Raw genomic sequence first — 10,682 nt, 5'->3', positions numbered from 1 at the left:
AAATTATAAGGACTAGAAAGAAATAGAGGGAACTAGAAAAAGCCCTCTCAAAAGTTTTCGATTTTTTACATATTCTACACTCATTGTTAGGAATCTACAGCAATCGAGTGATTGATTGTCAAATCGAATAGATGTAAAAATGGGGTGTCTATAGCCATGACCAACTCCTTAAAATGAAGCCTTTAGATCTCTAAGAATTTTCGTCGAAAACCTTAATTTTGTTGCTTGACTTTTAATTCTTAATTGTATTCAAGGGTAATAATCTTGATTTTTTATGGATTATTGATGAACCATCACTATGTGAAAAAAGCCCATATTTGACGGTCTTAGCCCGTCAAATTTTGAGAAATTTGACGGACCCTCCCGTCAAATATCCTTGTCAAATATTCTCTTGTAGAATTTTTTTTTGACGGCCCTGGACTATCAAATTTTTTCTTGTAGAATGGGCTTTCAAAAAAAAAAAAATTCCATAGAATATGACCGTCGAATATGGAGGTTTAACAAACAATAGACGGTCCTCTAATTCACCAATCACAATAAATGAAATAATAATAATAAAAAATCAGAAAAATAACAAACAAAACAAAAATCATAAAACAAGCTCCAAATTAAACTAAACAACTCAAAATTCATATTATATATTGAAATTTCATTACTAAACAAGCTCTAATTGAAGCAATTGGGCAGTTACAAATGAAATTACGTCACATAATTGTTTAGAAATAAAACACAATTAGAAGCAAATAGTCGTGATGCCCTTGATCTCTTCTGGCTCTCTCCGCTCTATCGGTCCTCTTATTTTCCTCAAGGTTTGGATTTCCCCCACATTGCTACTGTTCTAAAAGAAATCCTAATAGCGCTCTCGTACCTACACAAAAAAGATTTGATATATCGAGATATCAACCTAAAGTAATAGAACATATTTAGATTTTATTCACAAATGTTAAAAAATAATAAATATGTTACCAAAAGTGCTAGAACATAGTTCTATGTTGGAAGTGGCCTAAAGTACTACAATGGATCTATGTTGGGAATGTGAGAATCATCAAAATGTAGAAATGGAACTATACTAACCTTATTGAAGGAAAGTCTTGAGTGAGACAGCAAGAACAAGTCATTTGAGAATGACAAACAGCTCAAACCCAATTTCAAGAAATCTAAGAAACAGGATCTTCGCCTAATCAATAAATGTCCAAATTAATTAATATTGGCATATACAAATTTTTCACGAATTCGGAAAAAACAAGTAAGAAACTACTCCATAAATAGCATAAAGAAAGATCCAAGTTCATGGATAACCGAACCAACTTCCTCATATCAAATGACAGATCAAATCATGTAGGATCAGATTCACTACAAAGATATTACCAAAAAGATTGAGAAGGACTATATTTTCAAAAGGCGTGCATCAAGTAGTTATACAATTATATTTGAATACTTTGGTTGTAGAATCTAGTACATGGTGCTAGCTTGCTACTAACCACTAGTTTGCTTGTTTAATGATTGCAGAATCTAGTAAATTTGAAAGAGGAAGATATAAGGATCTTATACGTATAATAACTGATGTTACTGCACCAAGCGAAAAAATAAACTTATTTAGAAAATCATTACTAATGTACTATATTCTATCATAGAGATTAAATAGAAGTTAACCCTAGCTCAAAAAGGCACTTGGAGCAACAAGTGCTTAAAAGAGATTATCATCAATTGCCTAGTTTACAAGTTATGACTTACGAGTGTAGTTCCTCAACACTGAAATGAGAGAGTAAATCCTGAACAACAGGTGATGAAAATTACATTAGAAAATATGATCGATTACATTAAGATATGCAATAAAATGCATTTGGAACTACTTTCTAAAATTCACAAATAACATTGGAAAAAAAAAAAGCATTTTCGAATAACAAAAAATTGTGGTGACACCTAAACATGTATCTAGGATGGCCTAAAACAATAGCTGCTGGAATTGTAATAATGTTGTCTTTAAGTTTTCCCCTATTCTGCAGAATTCCAAGGATGTGTGCAAATATGAAATGCATTTGGACGGCAAGAAAGGTTTGGAAGTTTGGCACTTAAACAGTGGAAGTTTCAAGTAAATTGTGTACATGGAATAGTGATCTATAAGGAAGAATGCAGAACAGCCGTTAAGTAAATGGTAACAACGGATTGATCAATCACTGCCTTACTGGTAAATGAAATTAATGTTTCACCAAAGATACATAGAGCAGAACTATCATAATGATTTGTGGAAGTGACAGTGTAACATTAAAAAGATTCAAGATACAAGCAAGCATGTATCACTATCGCAAGTAGTCTATTACGCTCACTATCCATACCTCCTCTGCTACTTTCTCATCTAGTGCTGTCCTAGGTGATCTATTAATTAAGAAACATGTCATATACACTGCTTCTACCAGGACACCTTGTTTTTTCAGCTATTATTTTGTTCATCCTTTCTATCATATCGTTATATTGTGGCGTCTTGCGTATTATGAAGTATCTCTTGATCCCATGCTGCTCACACAATTCCATGAACTTTGAATATATGTACTCAATACCATTATCTGACCTGAGATATTTGATCTTCCTCCTTGTATGATTTTTTACTTCAGCTTTCCACAACTTGAACTTAGCAAACGTTTCTGACTTATGTCACATAAAGTACACCCAAACCTCTCATGAGTAGCCATCAATGAAAATCTGGAAATACAATAACCTCCCCGTGATGTTATCTTTACTAGCCCCAAACATCTGTATGAACATAGTCAAGAATCCCCTTTGTCTTGTATGTGGCTATCTTGAACTACACCTTATTCTGTTTTCTAAGAAAACAATACCTGTAGAAATCAAGCTTGCATGTTTTGACACCCTTCAATAGATTTTTCTTAAGAAGTTCAATAATCCCACACTCACCCATATGGCCTAACTGCATATGCCAGAAGATCGTGTTATCTGACTCAGATTCTACGACTATAGTTCCACCTACAACTATGGTACATAGTAGTCTATAAATATTTCCTGTTAATTTTTGCCCATTCATCACAGTCATAACACCTTTACTCACTTTCATTACTCCACTTTCAGACTTGTAACTAAATCCATTACAATCTAAAGTACCCAATGAAATCAGATTCTTCCTCAAATCTGGTATATGTCTAACATCACACAACGTTCTAACAACACCATTAAACATTTTAATTTTGATATTCCCCATTCCAACAAGTTTGCATGAAACATCGTTACCCATCAGAATAAAACTAGAATTAATTAACCTATAGGTGTCAAGCCAATCTTTATTCGGTGTCACGTGATAAAAGTATACCGAATCCAATATCTAAAAATATGTGAAATAATCTGAACTAGATGAAATAAAATGCATATCCCCGTCACCGTTCTCTAAGTCTTTTTTTTCGACTACATTCGTGAACTTTGATAAACCCTCTTTAATCTCTATATCCCCCTTCTTTTTCTCTGGACATTCTCGTTTTATACACCCATTTTTCCCGTGCTTATAATACTGTATGTCCTTCCTCTTCTTGGATTTAGACAGAGCTTTATTGTTGGTTGATCCGTTTTGGGACTTGTTTCTTCCATCTTCCTAATTATTCCTCACCACAAGCTCTTCAATTTGTGAATTCTCATCACTGACTTTCTTCCTCAGATTAAAGCCTAATAGGGCATTTGTGATCTCCTCTAATTCGAGAGTTTTTTTCCCCCACATCAGAGTTGTAACCAAATTTTCGTACGTAAGAAAAGCAGGTAGGGAATTCAATAACATCAACGCCTTGTCTTTATCGTCAAACTTCACATCAACTCGCTTCAAATCACTGACGATCTAATTGAACATGTTGATATGCTGATTCAGATCTGTGACCTCTAAGATCTTAAGACCATCCAACTTTACTTAAGATAAAGCTTGTTCGTCAACAACTTGGACATATACCAACTTTCTAGTTTCAACCAAACTGTCATTGGTGATTCCTCATCTATGATGCGATACATCACGCCATCAACCAGACAAAACCTGATAATTACCATAACCTTCACTTATAATTCCTTCCAATCTATGTCATTCATACATTTCGGTTGCCTTCCGTATAACACCTTTACCATGTCCTACTGCATTAGGAGATATTCACCCTCCTCTGCCATAATCCGAAATTACCAAATCCATCGAACTTGACCATGTCGAATCTCACAGAAAAATTTTCAAACATCATGACCTGAGCTTTGATACTAATTATTGTCTTACGTGTGGCAATTATGATGAATAGTACGAAAAGAGAAAAAATAAATAAAAACATACAGATGTAACGTGGTTCGACGGTATGCCTATATCCACAAGAATGAGAAGTTGAATTTTCACTATATGTCAAATTAGGGTTACATCATATGAATTTATAGTAAATCCTTGTCACAATAGGTATTTGAAAATTTCAATAATACCCCTATATCGTACCACGAGTCCCCAAACTACTAATCATCCCTAGCAATAGAACAGTAAATCATCCCAAAAGGCAGATGTCGTCGTTCAACTCCATTCCATTGAAAACGTAACACTCCCCTCTCTTCACTTCAACATCCGCCCGCTTTCTCTATATACGTGTTCCACTCAATATGAGTCGCATACTATAACAACTAGGTTAAATAAATCTTGAACAAAAACCATTTAATTAGATTAGGTATCTTGAAAAATGCTACTTGTTTTTCTTTAAAAGTGTGAAAAAGAAATAAAAGAAAAAAAGCAAAAAGTGCAAGAAAAGAAAAAAAATCATTCAAAACGAGAATAAGAAAACGAAAAAAAATATAAAAAAAATGAGTTTAGTTTTAATAGGGTGAAAGTCATCTCGTGTAAAAATGTAAATACATTAGAATATCACAGAAAAAGACCCTTAAAGGTATTAAAGTAAAAATCTACACTTCTTATTATCCCAAACAAGATGCTAAGTTTAGAATTAAATCCTAAGTTGATTCAACTATTCTTGATTAGATAGAAGGTTAGAACCCAATCTACGACATCGAATATCTAAAGTTTCTTAATTAGAAATATCATTTCTTAAAGGTCAATTTAAGTCTAAGTTTGTTCATAGTGAAATAAGAGTTGGGAGTCTACCAATACTACATCCAAATGATTGATAAATTATAATTGACGTGTGTTTTTTAATAGAAGTTTTGATTTTGATCATTTTTACTTCAAAGTTGTTTTGAACTTTATGGGTATATTTTCTACAAACCCTCACAAGTCAAACTCGTCTACTAGGGGTAACCTAGCGATTTAAAGGTTTGCTGCATTTGATAAATGCAATCGAGATGCTTGCAAAAATGATAATTTATTTTCTAGGTACTAGAAAAATCTAAGTTTGGGAGTGCGATCAATGTATCAAAACACTGATTTATCCACACATTTCCTAAATATTTGTCTCAATTTCCATCTTCATTTTACTATATTAAGTAAATAATCATCTTAAACCTCAAAATATCACATTGCATGTTCTACCATCTTATATAGGCATATTTATATGAAATAAGTACATTTGCCAATCAAAAATTTGATTACTCTCATATTCATTGTGTAAGTCCAAAATCAAATCATTGAAGATAAATTCGAAATCAAGAAATCAAATTTGAATTACAACCAGGAGGATAAAAGGACCAATTCAATCAAAGCCAAGCCTCAAAAGTGTTGATGTCACAGCCCAACGGTGAGTTATCACCCTGCGATGGTGGAATTAAAATGGGTGCCCTAATTTTTTGAGATTTTGCTCCACACGTGCTCTTATCCGTAATGTTGATGGTGGCTCAAAAAAGATCACTTCTAAACCTTGGATCTCTATAAATAAGGTCTTTGTCCAAAGCAGAAAGATCTTTTAGTACTTGGGACTTTTTCCTTGCCCCTCTTCTTTTAATTTAAGGCCATTGGCCTTTTTTCTTGTATTTTTCATTTTCAGCTTAAGTTTTCTTTATAATTCTGTAATTTTATAAGTGAAAGAGTGTAATTACCTTTATTTAATAAAGCAGAACTTATTTCTCTCTATATATCTTTCATGTACATTTGTAATGACCTTAGGATAATTCTCTCTTCCATTGGAGAGTGGAGAAGTCTATAACAAGTTTATTTTTTACTGTAATTTAGTTTTCATTCTCTTATTTATGCTTTATTGTTCTTAAGTTCATTTCAAGACTTGTCCAACTCCTATGGATTAAGGCTATAGTGAACTCCTACACCTTATATATTAGAGCTGATGGATCATGCTTAGATAAGTTCAAGATGCTTAATGCATGTTTAGATATTTAGTAGTAGGATATTCACCCTTGAGTGAGTGACAGAGCTCTACCTTAGGTTCTTTCAATTTAAGCTTTCTTTTGTTATATATTCTTATCTAAGGAGCTAACACCATCCCTTATGATTGAGTTGTAAAGAAAATAGGAATTAGATTTGGTATAATAAAGTTGCTTTTGGTAGAACCTCTCCAATGGTATTTCTCTTCATTTCTTAGTTTACATATCTTTTTATTTCTTTATTTTCTAGCGACATTTGATTTTCTTTTGATGACTCTAAAGCCTCAAATTAATTTATAATTTTAGTTTGATTCAATTTCATAATCATGGCACGATTCTATCCCATGTCCTAGTTTCTAACCCTTATTTGCCTTCCACCAAGTTTGATATAAATTTTAAATTCTTTCTATACGCATCAAGTACTCCATGGCCTAGCCCAACTAATCCTATGAAATTGAATTGGATAATTGGGCTCCATTATAGTGGGCCCCACTTGATCCAATTTTGAAAACTTTGAACTTGGCCTCTCTACATTAGATTTCCATAGCTTTCAGACTTTATCCGGATAAATTGGGGTGTCTACAATGTGCAAGGCGCTTTTTTTTTTTTTAATGTAATAGATAGAGTGCAATAGATATTAGGTGCTCTATAACTAGGTGGTCCCTTATGCTATCTCTTTTAACTTTTTTTTTTTTGAAAAAAAAAAAATACTTATAATATACTTCTATCTTTTTTTTTTCAAGAAATTCTATTGGTACCCCAACTTTTACTTATTACACCTTAAATACATAAATTATTTAGCACAACCCAATTGAAAATTAACGTACACCATTTAAAATAAGAATTAACATTTTTGATAATAACCCATTAAAAAAAAAAACAAGTTGACATCAACTATGATTGACTACCCCAACCTCTTTATGTTGATCTCGTGCTTTTTGTTCTTCAATATCTCTCCACCAAAGAGAAGAAAATATGCAGACCTAATGTTCTTTCCTAGAGTGAGAGAATGATATTCTCACCCCTATTGTTTTTGTAATTTTAAATTCAATTGGAGTGTACTAAGTAAAAGTTGGATGCCAATAGAAGTTTTCCTTCTTTTTTTTCGTCTTTTGATCACTCCGTTCTACCATTAATTTTGTGCAATATTTATTGAGCAATTAAACAATTAGCGGTACAACGGAATTAATAATCAAATTCATGGGCATAATGTAATCTCATTATCTTTAGCATACATTAAAGTGCAATAAATACAGTTTGGGAATTGAATTATACGTAAAAAATACAATCAAAAAGTTATTTTTTATCAAAACATCCTTGGATTCCAATTTTCAACGTGTGTTTATTGCACTTTAATGTGTGCCCTTAACAAGACCCACTATCTTTTTTTCTTTTCCAGCTAACATTAATTTTGTGCAACCAAACAGCTAAAGGAACAACAGCAATAACATTCCAATTTATTGTTGGGAAGATAATTAAATGGGCTAGTTTATGTTTATCATTTGTTAAGGAAAACTGATTGGGCTTGGTGATGACACCTAGAAAAAATATCATCAATGATTTGAATGTCTTCTCTCAATTATTTGGGGTAACTAAATAAATTATGGTCTTCTCTTCCATTTCACTTGTTCAGTGCCACATCTTTTATTATTGAAAGAATACTTACATCTCTGTCTTCAGTTATTGGAAAATTATTCACTTTTACTGTTCTTTTAAGTACTCCCCTCGTTTTTGGAATCTCTAACTTGAATATTTTATAAATACTGTTAATATTAAAAACTTACAAAAATGACATGGCAAAACTCTTACTTTTATTACTAAAAGAAAAATATTAAGTTCAAGAATTTGTATGGAACATAAAGTTCTAGTGCTTTCTTAAAATTAATTTGGTAAAAAGGAAAAATAGTCATAAATCGGAGTTTAGAGTTTAGATTCGCCATAAGTGATAAGGTCGGAAGGTTCTGAGTTTTTAAATCAACAAAATTAGACAGGAGAAACATTTCAAGAATTTTTAATAATTTCCTTTTAACCCACAATAATTAAGATTTTCAAACTTTAACCCAATATATGTATGGCTATCGATTGTGCCAGAATAAATAAGGGTTAAGGTCTTGATGCTGAGCCTGCAAAAGTACTATCCAGTTTAAATTTTTTGAACCCATTAAAAAATGGGCTTGACTAAGATCTAACAATGCCCAGCTTGACATACAACTATATTGCATATATGTACGTTATATCTAGCTAGATGTATGATTTTATAACAAAAATAATGAATGTATGTTATAAAATGCATGAAAAATTTACCCTCGCCTCCAACCATTTTTTTCAGCTATGATGGATATTACCCCTATTCAACTGCTCCAAATGTTTTTTAAGCCTGATTGATCGCACCAATTGATAGCCCTACCATCTCTCTCTCTCTCTCTCTCTCTCTCTCTCTCTCTTAAATGTATCTATTCTCCCATCTCCTCTCAAATGAATCTCTCTATTTGCCACTAAAAGCATCTCGACACATTTTTACTAAAATGATAATATAAAATTTTTTTTAAAAAAAAGGTGTCTAATGAATAATTGGGGGATTTTTGAGATTTGGGAGTCGCCGCTTAGTTTAAGACTTTAGGTTTAGGAATCATAGATAACTTCAAAAATGGATCGGATTAGTCCACAAGTAAGAGACTAGGGTAATGGGTCAAATTACTGGTTTCAAAATGTGTTAGGGATCAAACCCGCCTAATCAAGGCCATCGGTTTCTATTACGATCCAAGAAAATTTTAAGGTCAAAATAAGAAGATTAGGGTCAAGCCATAGTTCAATCATCATCATTATTTTATATCAAGACGGCTTAAATTTTTTGGAACTAAAATTACACAATTCCTCGAATTTCGCATACAATGAGAGAATGAATAATTTGAAAAAAGCCTAAGGTCATATCTGATGCCCCTTAGGTCACGTGACAAATCTTATGCAAAATAAAAAATCCAATACATCATCACGTGTAAATTAATTTTTGAATTGGTAAAAATTATTATGTGCATGAAAATTTTCAAATTGATAAAAAAAATTCATATGTATGAATATACTTTCAAATTGATTGCAAACTCACATGCATCAATAAATTCTAAATCAGTAGAATTCTATATATATAAATAAACTATCAAATTTAGTTAAGGATTTACATGCATTGACAATTTTCAAATTGGTAAAATATTCATGCATTCATAATTTCCAAATTGGTACAAGTCCTAATGTGCATAAATAATTTTTTAATTGGTAAAAATGCCACATGTATAAAATTTTCAAATAGGTCAAACTCACCATAAGCATAAAATATTACCAAACATTCATGTATCATCATATACACAATTAACTACCAAATTGATTAACATCACCACATGCATAATTAATTTTCAAATGAGTAAACCAAAGTCACAAGCACTAAAACCAGCAAACTCACTCATGTACTTTTGCCAAAAAAAAAAAAAAAAACAATGATTTAAAAATAAAAAATAAAAAAAGTAAAAAAAGTAAAAAAAAACTCCACATGCATTACAATTAACGAACTGACTCGGTGGTAAAATTTTCAAAATTCCCTTGTATGAAATCATAAAAAAATCTTATTGAACCATCTATGACCCATAAGGTGATGATTTGACTCACTCACTTTATGAAATAAAAAAAGAAAGGATTCATCTTTTGTCGCTCGTAAAATTCAAGAAGTCGTTATTTAAATAAATTAATTAAATAAAAATCTATCGGACCAATCCACTTAGCATCGAAACACAGAGTTGACTCATTATTTGACAAAGAGATTCAACCTTACTAAATGCTCAAAATTAGTAAGTTGATTCGTACAAATTCCCAAATTAGCATTCATAACGAATACTCGCACATGAAATAACGATTAAATGAGAGTTAAAAAAAGAAAAAAACAATAAAATAAACTTACCTCTCGCAAGAGTTTAGTTACATGGGATCCCTTTAGAGTGTTCAAGTGTTCACCAAGCCATGAGATACTTATGAAGAGGGCACAAAGTTGAAAGTCTGAGATGTTACAAGAGACAAGGTAGAGCTAAGAGAAGGAGGTTCGTTGGCTGGATGTTTTGGGCTGCTATTTGGAAGGTAAAAGGAAGTATTAGGGGCTGTGTTGGGGTGTCAAAGAAAGAAGGGAGTGGGACTATTGGGGATGCTATGTTGGGGTGTTAAACAGGAAGAAAAAGGGATTGTTGGAGGACTGTTTTGAGGCGTTAAAAAGGGGAAAACGGACTGTTGGGGCTGCTGTTTTGGGGGTTGTTGTGTGCATTAATGGCTAAGGGAGGTGTGGTTATAATGGAGGATGCTATGTGCATTAATGGTTGAGGAAGGTGTGATTGTAATGGAGGTTGTTGTGTGCATTAATGGTTGGG

At 32.3% G+C, this 10,682-nt stretch overlaps 1 long non-coding RNA gene across 2 annotated transcripts; it reads right to left on the bottom strand.

Annotated features, from left to right (window-relative positions):
• Window positions 1–592: 592 nt before the first annotated feature.
• Window positions 593–10,486, bottom strand: LOC147380515 (uncharacterized). 2 transcript variants are annotated; one of them, XR_015175281.1, is made up of 4 exons: window positions 10,226–10,486; window positions 1,735–1,772; window positions 1,075–1,177; window positions 593–868 (listed from the first exon to the last, which is right to left on the bottom strand). It is a non-coding gene; the product is annotated as an uncharacterized LOC147380515 (long non-coding RNA). The 2 variants fall into 2 exon arrangements; XR_015175280.1 differs by lacking the exons at window positions 1,735–1,772; window positions 10,226–10,486 and having other exon boundaries at window positions 1,075–1,725.
• Window positions 10,487–10,682: the final 196 nt, after the last annotated feature.

Source organism: Akebia trifoliata, unplaced genomic scaffold (assembly GCF_017979445.1).
Source record: "Akebia trifoliata isolate Shusen 1 unplaced genomic scaffold, ASM1797944v1 Contig01340_ERROPOS53878, whole genome shotgun sequence".
Taxonomy (NCBI): Eukaryota; Viridiplantae; Streptophyta; class Magnoliopsida; order Ranunculales; family Lardizabalaceae; genus Akebia; species Akebia trifoliata.
This window is presented reverse-complemented; position numbering and strand designations above follow the sequence as displayed.